The 13,555-nt window shown below is 51.9% G+C and overlaps 1 protein-coding gene across 2 annotated transcripts in view; it reads right to left on the bottom strand.

The window, feature by feature from the left end:
• LOC126546260 (T-cell leukemia homeobox protein 3-like) overlaps positions 1-13,555 on the bottom strand; it is a 79,646-nt gene that overhangs the window by 18,359 nt on the left and 47,732 nt on the right. The gene's annotated exons all lie outside the window — the stretch shown is intronic.

Raw genomic sequence — 13,555 nt, 5'->3', positions numbered from 1 at the left:
TGTGCAGACGCTAAATACGTTCACGTAAAAATTTAGCACTGTTTCTATCAATATAAACGCAGCCAATACGACACTCAGCGTACGTCATATCGGTCTTTGCTGCAGCGCCAGGCGGCGTAAAGCCCATACCCCTCATCTGGCCAGCATGTAACTCCACGCGGACCTCTCGTTTCGCCCGCGCTCGAATAAGTGCGATATTTTTCTATAAATAGCTAAAAACCTAAGTAACTCGACAGCAAAAATAATGACGATTGCGCTTATTAACCAGCGAGTTCTTTTTCATGTTAAATCAAAGGGCCTCATAAGTTGGTGTGCTTTACATGCAGGCGCAGAAGATTCTTGCGACTCTCACACTAATAAAGCAAGGTGACTTTATTTGGTTGTTGCGGGACATATGTATATACGACTGCAAGGAAGTATACGCAACTAAAGCAGTATCAGTTATGGGGCCCCACCGCCGCCACCATCATCATGACCGCAATGACTCTCAGCACTAGAGTTGCTTCCCCAGTTCTCTTGTATTGCGCCACCCCGAACAAAAGCAAAGGCAACAAGTAGGCTATACAAACGCACAGGAAGACTGATAATATCAGTATTAGTATTAGCACTTCCATTACTAATAGTATGATCAATATGTTTTCCTTCCCCCTTTTTTCTTCTTCTTTGTTTGGTGCTTAGGTTTCTACTGTTCCCTGTTTCATTGTGAGTAGAACGGTGTTTGGTTCTGAGATTGATGCTTCTCTTGCTGACATTGTTGATGATTTGGCTGGCTCGTTGCAGAAACACTTTGCTTTTAAAGGGCTATTTGATCATCGTTGATCTTTTCCATTCATTCGTATTACAACCAATTAATTGCACTGCTCCTGCTAAGAAACTCGGTGGGTTTATCGCTGTAATTAGCTTATTTCATGTGTCATCCGTTGCCATTAACTCAACATTTTAACGATTCAACAGACTGGCAACATATTTGTTGCAAGAATTTTCAATTTCGCAATATCAATCAATCCCTCAATCGATGGCCTGCGTCCTTGTTCTGCTGATTTCTAGAAGAGCATTTCGCCACAAGCGCACGTGACCAAGTCAGACGACGAGGTGAGCAAAGCCGGTACAGCTCTGCGTTGTAAGTATATTCCGACGTGACGACCCCAGTAGAGTAAGATGTTTAGCGTTTATTGATTGTTTGCAGGCTACGCGATTGGGGGGTGAACACCCAAAGATTTTTCCTCTCTTTTTTATTTTTTTGACGTGCGGGTATCTAAATTGAGTGCCACGAGCAGCTTGTGACCAGCAGATTGATGTTGACGCGATATCGGTCGCTTGCTCCGGCAAAATGAACGCACGAACGCCATCCATGCGTCCCGAGCGACTGCACGCGAGCGTGTTTTGTCGCAGCGCCCAGTGGGCGTGCTGCGGGTTCCAGGCACGTCGTGTGGTCGCTTTTATGCCTGAACACCCGCCTCGGCAAGCCAGACGCTGCTGGGCTTTTTCGCTTTCGCGAAAATGAAGAGGCCTTGCGCGCAGGCATACGCTGACGCCGACAGGGCGCGCCGCGGCCACAGTGCTCCGAAACGGGATCGTGATTAACGGTGCGCTCCCGCGGGAACATTCCGTTCTGTCGTTTGTGCGGCGTAAACCGCGCTGCACTGGCCGCCCGACGAGAAAGCAGCCAAGGAGTGAACAGCGGTGCAGCTAGCTTCGGCTCCGCGCCAGAGCCGAAGCTGCAGCATGCGAAGCGCCGCACGTGCGTGTGTGCGCGTTCGCAGAAGGGGAGCCCGCGATGCTTCTATCGCATGCACGCTTATTGCTCGGGCTTCGCCAACTCCCGATTACGTTTCAACGCACGCCCGACTCTCGTAATTAATTTGCATTCTGAGAACCTCCGAAAACGATAATTAATGCGCTCCATCGCAAAACACGGAGAAGGAGCGAGAAGAAAACGTACAGCGGGGACGACGAAGGAGGCAGAAGGCGAGGAGGAAATGAGCGCGACCAAGCTGTGGCCCACCGCAGACACCGGCGCACGGATGCCTCGGGTCGATGGCGCCAATCGATGGCACGCATGCGCTTCTCGCCCGCGCCCCGCCAGCCTTAATTAACGCCGTAAGTGTCCGCTTAACTTGCTTCTCTGATCTGGGCCGCTCTGGATGCGTTTACAGCTGCGAGCGTTACGCTGTTCGCAGCCGCACCTGCAGGCTCTAACTCAATGAAGCCGCGCGCTCCTCCGGCCTGTGGAGCGATGCGAGACGCTGGTTCCCCCACGGAGGAAAAGCTCCCCTCCCCACCCTGGCCCAGCTTCTCCGCGGGAAACGCAACTCGGCGAGACGACGACCGGCGCGTTTCTCGGCCTGATTAGATGCTGCGTGTCTACGGGCTGCGAGGCCAACGAGCGCTCGACTCGATGACCGACGAGCGCCCGGTCGGCCCCGTCAGCGTGGGGATACCTGCGTCAGCGCAATCTCGGGGAGTCGCTGAGGGAACGCACGCGCGGTGCTAGTGCAGACTGCAGGGCTTCGGGCGGTACCCTTACCACTATCGTCAGCGAACGTCGCCAGTAATTTTGGCACAAAGTGTGCCTGTGCTTGGTACACCGATTCACCGAGACTTGCCGCTTTCCTCCGTACGAGAAAGTATAGGACCCGTATATACCTTCAAGCGTCATCTAGGGGATAGCGTCATGCAGCGCTACCAGATCGCTTTCGACCTGGCCGTAACGACGCCCACGACGTGCTGAAACCGGAATGAAGCGTTAGTTGTGCCGGTACATGCATTCGTTCTCGTGGAGTGTTTATGCCAGCAATTCCTTTTAAGATATAACCGACTTAAGAAAGAGAAATAAGACCACAATATTCTTTGTAATGTTCACCACAGGGCAATGTAACAGGACAATGTCATTTGCGAACCACTGGTTAGGGAGACATTCTCCTCTAATCCTTGCACCTGGTCTATCCCAATCTAGCACCTTTAACAATCTTTGAAAGCCTGCAGTGAATAAAAATGTATATGGATTGTGTCTCCTTGGCCGATACCTTTCTTAATAAGAAATTTTCCACTTGTGAAGAGTAATGGTACCTTATGGAATCCGTGCAGGCGTTCTTGAAGATCGCGTATGCTTCCTTTACTTCTTGACTTTATACACATTGACTCCATAACTACTGTTATCTCTACTTAATCGAACGTCGTTTCCTAACTTATTTTTTAAATACGACAGCTAGTTTCGCAAAAGTCGCACAGCGGACATTTTTCTCGCCTGTCCGCACTGCTGTTTGTCACGAACACGAACAAGTGAGTTCACTCAATGCACTGAGCGTTATTTTACTTCGTTGCTGCAGGTCGTATCGTAACATGATATTTTAAGATCCCCGATGGCTAAACAAGTACGCCAACACTATAATCGAAGCGGAAAGCTTGAGTAATTGACCTTGGGAATGTCTACATATTACTTGTTTAATTTTTGTGCGTGTGTGTGCTACAGAACTTTAGCTTGACTTGCAAACCTTAGCTTGGCTGTTCCTTTTTCTTTTATTTCTTTTTCTGGAGAAAGTTTTTCGCTGCTTAAAAAAGCGAGCCAGTCCTTTCTGCATGTTTGAGGGGGTTATCGTCGGCAGACTACTGAGAAAAGCGTTGAGGTAAGTCCACCGATACGTTATAGACTTTATAGAAGCTTACGTTATGCTGGTGCAAGAACATGTTACATATATACATATATTTCGTAGAGGGATCGATGTTAAGTTGATCTTTCCTTTCGTTCCAGCTATACGCGCAGGCCGCAATAAGTGGCACGCGTCACTTCGCGCTATATATTCCCCAAGAGCGTTCGCACGACTTCGCACGTGAAACTTGTTGCAAAGCCTCGGAAGTGGTGACCGAAGTTCGCGTTCGACCACTATATATATTTACCAAATAAGGTCACTTCAGGCGTGCAAAATGACGACATGTTGCTGTTTTCACGACAGAGTTGCAGGCATGCTATAGGTCATGATATATAAGGTACGCATGAAGGCGCCACACTAGGGGTACTATTCATGACATTGTCAAAGTCCACCGTATTGTCGAAGTTTGTAATGACGGCATTTTTGAGCCAATCAGAGAGGCCGTAGCAGCCCTTTGGGCCAATCGGAGCTGACAAGATGGAGAATTTCACAATATGGCAGAATTCGACAATGTCCTGAATAGCACCCTATAGGGTTGGTGCACAGCTGTAACCTGCAGTGAAGTCATGGATGCTCGCCCAACAGCAAGTCTCGGTTGCCTCCTCACGCTGCCATATTTCGGCGCACGAGTGAAGTGCATGCGACATATGCGAGGAGAGATTGCTATGCACTTCACAAAACCTTAATTTGTGCGTATTTCCGGCGTACGTATATACGGCGAACCTAACTGTTATCTTAAAATATCGTGTACTATTTCAGCACTATGCACATCTTCTCAAGCCATAGATGGGTTATGCTAGGCTTTAAGGCGAAATTCACTTTCACTTGCATTCGTGTGGAACTGAAAGCCCTTGATCTCTTGGAGTAAAAAGGGACTTTTCGTCATCCCTTTCACTTTGTCCATGATGATGTCAACCCATACAAGACTTCCAAGCAGGAGATCCGTCAAACAGAAGCACACACATTTTGTCACTCCTAACACGTCGTATCTAAGATCCGAAAATCCAGTGCGTACTTGCCGTGCGACCACTACATTGTGCATGCTAAATTCCACGGTAAGTGGCGAGGAATTGTGAACTATTTCGTGATTTCTGTGCTCCGAGAGCTATGGCAGTTCGGCTACATGGATAAACAATAGAACGTAACCTGACTTTTGCCTCTTGCGCCTTTTTGTTTCTGCGTGGTGGCAGTGAGCAGCCCCGAAGAGGAACGCGGAACCTTCAGACGGATTACAAGGTACGTACAATGGCATGAGGAATCCAGCTCCGCTAAGGTGGTACTGTTGCCGTTCTTGTTCTGTCATCGTAAAATATCTGCGAAACGAAACTATACAGCCTGGTAATCAATCCCACCTTGGCTTCGCGTGGGGCGTTCATCGTGATGCCAGCAAAAAATCTGGTGTCCTTTATATGCGGGCTTCACGGTGATTGTTGTTCTGTGACTTCATGAGTTATTTTATTTAGCGGCGAGTTATTCTCCGCATATAATAGTTGGCACTTGCTTCTTCATCGGTGCCACCAAAAAATTGTGCAGCGCCTACAAGTCCATGTACATGCACACGCTGAAATTTGCCTGCGCGTCGCCAAACAACATAGCTCACAGCCCGTGACAGGCGCTTCAATGAATGCCTCTAAACTCCTCGTGTGCCCGAAGCGCATTTATCAGCTTTGAAAATTTACGTAGCTGCTATTTGTACAATTTCTGGAAAAGTCGTCTGCCGAAAGTTTTGCAGCCATTCCGCAAGGAGCGACATCTGCCGCCGCGACATTTCCAGGCCTCCTATATAATCACGCGTGGAGCTCCCAAGGTCAGGAAAACGCGAAACACTGTTTCGACGTCTGAAACTCTGGAGCAGCGAAAATATTACGGGGTCCTTAGCACACTGTCCCACGGCAAGTTCGGTCATATGCCCACTGTAACTTCGGAACTGTTGACAGATTGTACGTCATATATATACTGAAAACGTCGCTTCGTGAACTTGAATATGCTTGAGGCTCTATATACATGATAGTTTACCGCTCCAGTGCACGGAGGTCTTAGAACTGATTTCATGGTGTACAGATGTTGAAGTTCTTTTATGTTTTTATTTCGGGAAACACCATATTGAGCTTTTAAATGCAAAAATGCATTTGTGTTTTCTGCGTGCCTCTCTCCGAAAAGAATCGCGCCTTGAAAACATATCGCGACGTGTTTGGGCCTATACTCTCGCAGAAGGGGAAATTGAAGGCGCCACTCGAGATAAAGAGAAGTCTGGTCGCACTTCCTTTTGTTCAGCATGGTACAGCCGTTTTGCTTACCTATACACGAACACGACTCGCTATGAGCACATGTTATGGCAGAGTTGCCACTTTCTTTGGCGCCGAGGCAGACATTCAAAACCGGTCTTTACACTGACTGACGACCGATAAAAGGGACGTCGACTGAGATTACGGAGCAGGGCAGCGGAGGGAGGGCAGCGGAGGGAGGGCAGCGACATGAGTCCGGCATTGGTCTTTCGGTTTAAACAAGCTCCATCTGTCCGTGCGGTTTACGAGCCGGTAGCCTTCGTTTCACGCAGCAGGTCGGTCGCCCGTTGCCGCCGGCTTTTCCCCGTCTCGCAGGTCGTGAGGGGGGGGAGGAGTGCGCAGTAAACTCTGTAATTCACCAGGAGCGTCGGCGAGTATGCCGCGCGAAGAACAGCGCCGACAGGGCGCTCGCGACGGTCCTGCACACACGCACCGCTCAAAAGAAAACCGCAGTAGTCGGGGGGAGGCGGAAGGGCAGCCCGTCCGAACAGCACCAGTCCGCCCATTCATCCGCGCTACGCGCTTCTCAAGGCTGCCGTAATGAAACGCTTTCTCGACCTATGTCGGCGGGAAAAGCCCCTTGAGCAGGCAGCGAAAGTAGCGAGGCAGGTTGTATTCAAATCGGACGAGAAACGGAGCGCACCTTTTGCGGCCGAAATGGGTATCATCACTAGCGGCGATTCCGTGAACACTGGCCGCCGGAACGGCCCCCACCCGCGGCCATTAGCGCTCACTCTCTCCCCCGGAGGATTCTCGGCGCACTGACAGCAGCAGCCGCGGCCGCAATGACACACGGGCCGCCGCCTGTGAGAGGGGGTCTAGCAGCGCGGCGTTCGAGAGGGGTGGTGGCATACGGGGCCCCGGCGCCGCGACGGGCGCCCCCGCGTCTGCGGTCCAGGCGCCGGGACCTGCGCTAGATTAGAGAGCCGCCCGGTTGCCACTGCAATCAGCGGCTGCCCGCGAGCCCCCGGTCCCTCCGCCGCGGCCGCTCCCTTTATGCAAATGTGCGACGGCACGCTGCTCGACGCGCTTCCGCTGCCGCTTTTTTTTTCTTATTTTGCGCAGGCGCTTCTCAAAGACGCTCGCGTTGCGTGGCACCGCCGCACCATCTTACACTTGACGATGCGAGAGGCGCGGACTAGGGGAACAAGAGGGCACGGCGGGAACTTGCAGAATTGATACCGCGAGAGAGGGCGTACGTATAAATGCTCGCTCATAACAGGTGCATTAGGTCAGCGGGGAAGCGGTACCGACTTTCGCACGAGCGTACAGTGCCTTTGGGCTTGAGCAAGCGGTACATCGCGTAATTTACATCTTCGACATGCTGTTGTGCCGTACCGTGCAGGCCCTGGTTTCTTCTTTCTGGTCGGAAGAGAGGTGGTAGGCCGCACAGGGCCTTGGTGTATCGGCATGTGTGTAGCCTATAGCGACGGTAAAATAAGTGCTTATTTACAGACCTTTTACCTCACAAGAATGACAAAATAAAGAACACCAACAGGAAGAGCAGCTTATCCTCTGCAATGTAGTGCTTGACGCTGCTAGGATTATAGGAATCTATAACATCCCTGAGAACGGTACTGTACGACGTTGGATATATATAGTACACGGTTAGGTTACTCGTTCTACGTAGGGTAGCAAACCGGATCTTCCCCTCTGGTTAACCTCCCTGCCTTTCCCCTTTACTCTATTTCTCTCTCTCTCTACTCGTTCTACGACGAACTACGCCTATAAAGCGTTCCTCCTATGCGTCTTTTTCACAATCCACGTCTGGTCCTAACTGTAAAGGGCCACCATATTCGACGAATATAGCCTTAAGCCGCTTTTGGTACCTATCTCGGCGTTATTGTGCGGTTTCTTTTAGAAAATATTCACGACACATTTTCCTCCATCGGCAGTTTATACACAGCACACAGCGACTGGTTTGAGTTTCCTCTACAAAGCGATCAGATAAGAAGCCAAGAAGGCGCCGAGGGCAGGTTGCGACGACATGCGTGCTCGCGCCCCTACGCAGCTCGAGGGCGACGCTACACGTGGGCTTATATGCATGCGTAACGACTTCGTGACGTGAAACTTCACGAGAAGAGCGAAGGAGACGCTGTGGGGAAACTCTTCCAACATAGTTTCTTTGTCGTCAGATCGTAAAAAGAGACGTGCGGAAAAAGGATCGCTGCAGAAATCTTGGGCCAAAATCGTTCTGAAGCGCAGGAAGGAAAGAAGAAAGAAAAGGAATTGGCTCGCAGCCGGCTCTCTGGCGGACGCGCAGCGCATATCCATGTGTCTGCAAGTTGCTCGCACACCTGTTCGGCACGGAGTTACAAACGATCTGCGTGCTGATATGGCGAGCACCTTTTGCGGCGCGGCTGCGCCCGTAGTCGTGGCAAAGTCCAGCAGCGTCCTCGAGCGCCCCCCCCCCCCCCCCCTCGAACCCAGCCCTCCTCGCACTGTGCTATAGCACTGCGGCGGGACACGCGCGTCTATTGTTCGCGGCGCCGCGCACCTGGCGCGCTCGCGAGCGCGCGTTGTTTGCGCCTGGCCAGCGCGCACGCGCGGCGAAGCGTTTCGAGAGGGGCCCCCGCGCGAAATCTGGCGCCTTCGTGAGCACGCCGCCGCGCCGATAAGCGCGCCGCGTCAATGGGGTGGAGTTTCTGGGCGCTCATTAGGGCCCGCGCAATCGTGCCCGTGCCTCCCCGCACCGCTCGCCGGGTACCCCGGTTCTTCGGTGCGGCCGGACGCCCCGGGACGGCCCCAGACGAAGCGTCGTCGTCTCGCCAAGGGGCAGGCCCCCTTGGCCGTCGTTTTAATTGGCGCACGAAAAACGGCACCGAGGGGAGGGGACGACGGCTCTGTTGCTTCGGCGGCCGACGCGGCCAAGGAAAATAAACGCCGGCTGGTCTCGATTATCCTGAATCGGCCCCGGCCATTGCAATGATTGGTGCCCCCGACGGCACTTAAAATTCCGCTCAGGCGTTCTTCGCCGTGTAAACGCGACTTTTCTCGAATGTATCATTCATGGCTGCCAGCCTCTCCGCCCAGCTAGCTGCAGAGAGGAAGAGCTCGTCCGTCCCCCCTGGCCGCTGACCGTGGCGAGCCTCTTTAACGTCCCGCTCGTAAAGTTTCGCCGGTTTCGTCCTGTCCGCGCGCGCAGGCTCGTTGCATGCGACGCACTTCGTTCTCTCGCTTCCTGGGCTCTCTCCATCACGCATATATATCAGTGCACGCGATTCGGCGTCAGTGTCTTGTCTGATAATAGTGGGCAGATAAGAGGAGCCAGCTGGTGTGGCGACAGCTATATAGCTCGTAAACGATAGTGTACAGCTCTGTGTCGCCTGAAACGATACTAACTTATGCCATCTATATAGCGCGCATTTCTTTTACTTTCATTCACTGCGCAATGTGTCAACAGACGCCCTGCGGCCTTGTGGCTTTATACAGGTTGCTTTCTTTAACTATTTCTACGATGTTGGGCATGCAGAACTCACGTAAAAAAAAAAAAGAAATGAAAAGAAAAGAAATTGTGAAAATAGTTTACAGAAGCTTGAATACACAGTTCAGCCTTGCATAGAGCAGCTTTTATATATAAGTGACGGCTTGAAATAAGAGGTTGTTCCATGGCAAACTGGCAAAAACCAGATACGTGTCAGGACGATGAAGCACGAAAATTTTGATGAAATGTCGAAGGGGTGCGATGTGCATACGCTTTCATAGTCTGCAGCTTTTCCACTGGAATTAAGAGCAACAAATTCGAGTATAGGTGCCCTTTCAGAAGCGCACGAGCGTGACCTGCAGAAGGCGACGCCTTAGTCGCCATTGGCACGGTTCTTGCACCCTTCGTGCGATTTATCGCACCGAGACGGCAGCCTGTTTGTTTTCACAATGGTTTTCCGTGGGGCCTGGGCGCTGCGGCGGAGAGCGGTGAGCCTCTAATCCAGATTTATTGGAGTCAAACGCGCATTAATTTCCGCCAATGGTCACGTTCGGGCCAGCGAGTACGGAGCCTACAAGTGGCCCCTCCCTCGGCCGCGCGTCGAGCGCGGACACCCCCGGGAGTGGCTAATCACTCGTATATATATGAGGAGGCACGCAGGTCTCTCTGTTCTCTCTCTCGGTCTGACTGGCGAAACGTTCTCTGTCCGCGTGCTCTTTAATCGGGCATTAATATTAGCTTTGAATCGGCGCGCGGAGCCCTCGCGTGGAACGAATTAATTATTGATTGCGCGCCGCGAAGAGCGCGCCGCTGGTTTCGGGGCCGCACACGCCCGATCGACCTGCGCGCCCGCTCGGCGCCGCCTGTGGCGAACGTGAGTCAACTGCAGAGATATGTGGCGGGTCAGGACGTGCCCCTACAGCCTGAACCCTGAGGCCTCGGTATGGTCAGTTCGGCCACGCGCACACCGGACAGCGCGAGCGTTCTGTCACACTATCCGCCTAAAGAGGGCTCAGTTGCACGCGCGCTCCTCCGAAGACACGCGCATGCGTCACCGACGAGAGCCGAGCGCGTGTGCCGTTATACACATGCATGCAACGGCCTCCCCCCTTCCATAACTTTCTTACAGTTACTGTTGGGCTTGTTGGTTGTATGCGTAGCTTAATTATAGCAACGCACTTGAAGAGCACGCACACAAACCGAAGGCAGACACAAATCGTTTCCTATAGAACAAAACGCTTTGTGTGTGAAACGCTATATATGGAAGGAGAGACGGAAAGCTCCGCTTATGGACGCAATCGGCGAGCTTCTGAAAACATGCTGGAATCAACCAGCAGCTGGCCGCTGGGTTGGTATTTGCGGGAACCATCGTCCTACAGTCGCGGAATAAGTTATCAAATAAAAATTTCCAGGTGCTTGAAGCTCCGTGATAGCAAGTATAATGCATAACAGATCTCAAACCACGCTGCACGTGTCTGGTCTTACGTACGTCTCTTCGTTCACGCTACATTGCTTGCTCTCATGGACGTATACGTTAAGTCAGCGAACTTATCAGATTGCTACAAATATAATATCGCCCTGCTTTAAATGAAACCTATTCGATCAAGTCCTTTGAGCAAGTCGTTTGAGCAAGCATAACGTTCAACTACAGAATTCGGACTGCGAACACTTCGTTCAATTCGCGAGTTCACCATAAAGACGAATAACGGAGTCTTTGCTGAAAGTTCACATAGAGTGTAACTTACGTCGAAAGAGAAACGCTATACATTGGTAAATACGGTCGCCTCTTGTTAATTCTACCTCGGTTAATTTGAATATTTGCTTCATTCGAACGCATGCACTGCAATGTCTCCGGCGAGAAACCAGACAAAATCATACATTGCTTTGGAAGAGAAATTTGATTAGTTCGGACACGAAGACATACTGATTTGGTTAATTAGACCCCCACCGCGTGTCCCCTCACGCGTGCAGCGGCTACTACGGCGTCAAAAAAGAAAAGAAAAAAAAGTATATAGCACCCGGCGCTACTGCTTCCCCAGGCGTGAAGAAGTTTTATTTGACTTTTTCTCTACTTTTACTTTCAGAACTTTCAGCACATTCTTTCCTTTTTTATGTTCAAAGCTGAGGCAGCGATTAAACACGTCGGTGCTCGATTCCGCATATCGGTTGAGTTGTTCTTCAAGCGCAAGAAACAGAAAGAAATCACGGACTGCCTCAAGCAATAAAACTATTTGAATTGTTAGTTTAGTTGCCGTTTGGTAATTCGAACTTTCGAATAATTCGACCAAATCTTGGCGTCGTGCAAGGGTTAAATTAACGGGAGTCGACTGTATACGTAACAAGCTATCGAGTATAAAAGAAACTGCAGGTGTCTACTGATGAGCATATATGCATACCTACACGGCGCGACGTTTTAGCTATATGTACAATGGGCGCTCTTTAACATGTGTACCCCGTAACTACATTTGCACGCATATGAGGCGTGCTAAGAAACGCCTATGTGCTTCTTAAAGGCAGCAGCCGGCTCATTTTAGCGGCGGGGCGGGGGGCGGGAGGGGGGCACCATTGGTGGCTTTGCTAAGCTCTTGACAACTTTATTAACGCTTGTAACCAGGGCTCTGAACTATTTATACACAACACTTTGACAAAAGCCGAGGCATTCAGAGGCAAACAAGCGCCGGTTAATAGAACGACTCGAAGGTCTCCCCTCCCTTCTTCTTTTCTAGAAGCACGCTCCAATGGGATGAGAGCATATAGGCGAGCAAATTGAGCGCCATCAAGGCGGGCCTGCACTTCGTCTTGCGCGCCGGCGGGCGAGCGCGGACATTGTATAACGCCGCGAAGCGTGTCGTTGAACACCTCCTAGCGTTTTTCGCAGGGGCGTTCACATTTCGCGTACATAACAGGCACGAAAGAAGCAGCGCTGCGCGCGGCGTATACGGCCGCGCGCTGCTGTTCTCTCGCGGAACAAGCATTTTAAATGAGCGTTGATAAGCGGCCATTACCGAGCCCAACCTCCCGAATGAACTCGGTAGCCGCCGGCCGCTTCGGCGCTCCAGAACAAAGAGGAGCGGGCGCATAACGCGGCTCGCGCGTCACGTCCTCTGGCAGCGCTGGGGGGACTTTTGGGAACGAACGAGCCGCGCCGCCTAAATGGCCCCGTCTGCGCGCGGCCCCGAGGCGCTTCTGCGCCACGACTCGGGCGGATGCGAGAGCGGAGCCAGGAGAAAATGGTGCCTGGCAGTTACACAGTGCCCATTTTATCAAGCCGGGTGATGTGGTGGTAAGCAGTTGTCTCTGCAGCGGGCGCGCACGTATAACTTGCATGTGCGCGCGGAGACTGGCGCGCGCTTAATAACACCGTGTGCTGGGCGGCTATTCGAGTGGCACCGGCGAAGAAGAGGCCCGAGATCGGGCGCTGCCGAGGTATACGGCCGCGCGCGTGATTTATGTGCTCCGCCGGTTCCGTCGCTGCCTGTCAGCCTTTAACAAAGTGGGCGCCGGTCTACCGCGCATTCGCATATATATATATATGCCCGCCTTTCCCTAACAGCCGAATAAACGCTAGGCATTGCCACCGATGGTCATACAGTAAATGGCATGCGCTGACGCTGCTGCTGCTGCTGCTAAGAGCGCGTTGCGTGCCGTCCGAGTAATCGGCGGCGCGCTTCGTCCGTAGCCCACATGTGGGCGCAGCCCGAGAAAGCGCGGCTGCTATTCGAATTGTCCGCTCCACGGGAACGCTTGCGGTTCCAAGAGGTATTTGTTATCCCTAACGACCTTTTTAATAAGCGGTATAGAACGACTGCTTATGGCTGCGCTGCTGCCAACGAACGGTGGTGCCTGACCGTGAGAGTCCCACCGAACTCGCTTGTTGCCTTTCGCGCTTTATCGCGCTCTTTAGACGAAGCTAGCTTATACGGTGTGCGCACTTCTCGAGTGTGGCGAGATCATTGAAAAGATGCCTGTCCGCCCACGTGAGGAGCGGAGGGGAAGAAATCTGCTGCGCTTCCTAGTCGTGGGTGTTTTATTAGCCAAATTAGCGGACCAATATCAGACCCTGATAGATCAGAAGCTCATGAATTGCTAATACTAAGCTCGCTTCTAGAACTGCTGACCTAGCGCGCCTTCCTTTCCGCGTAATTGAGTGTTATGCACTTGGTTCCCTCAAAGCGACCTCGAGTTACTTCTCCTTC

The sequence above is a fragment of the Dermacentor andersoni genome, chromosome 1, assembly GCF_023375885.2.
Source record: "Dermacentor andersoni chromosome 1, qqDerAnde1_hic_scaffold, whole genome shotgun sequence".
NCBI classification, from domain to species: domain Eukaryota; kingdom Metazoa; phylum Arthropoda; class Arachnida; order Ixodida; family Ixodidae; genus Dermacentor; species Dermacentor andersoni.
This window is presented reverse-complemented; position numbering and strand designations above follow the sequence as displayed.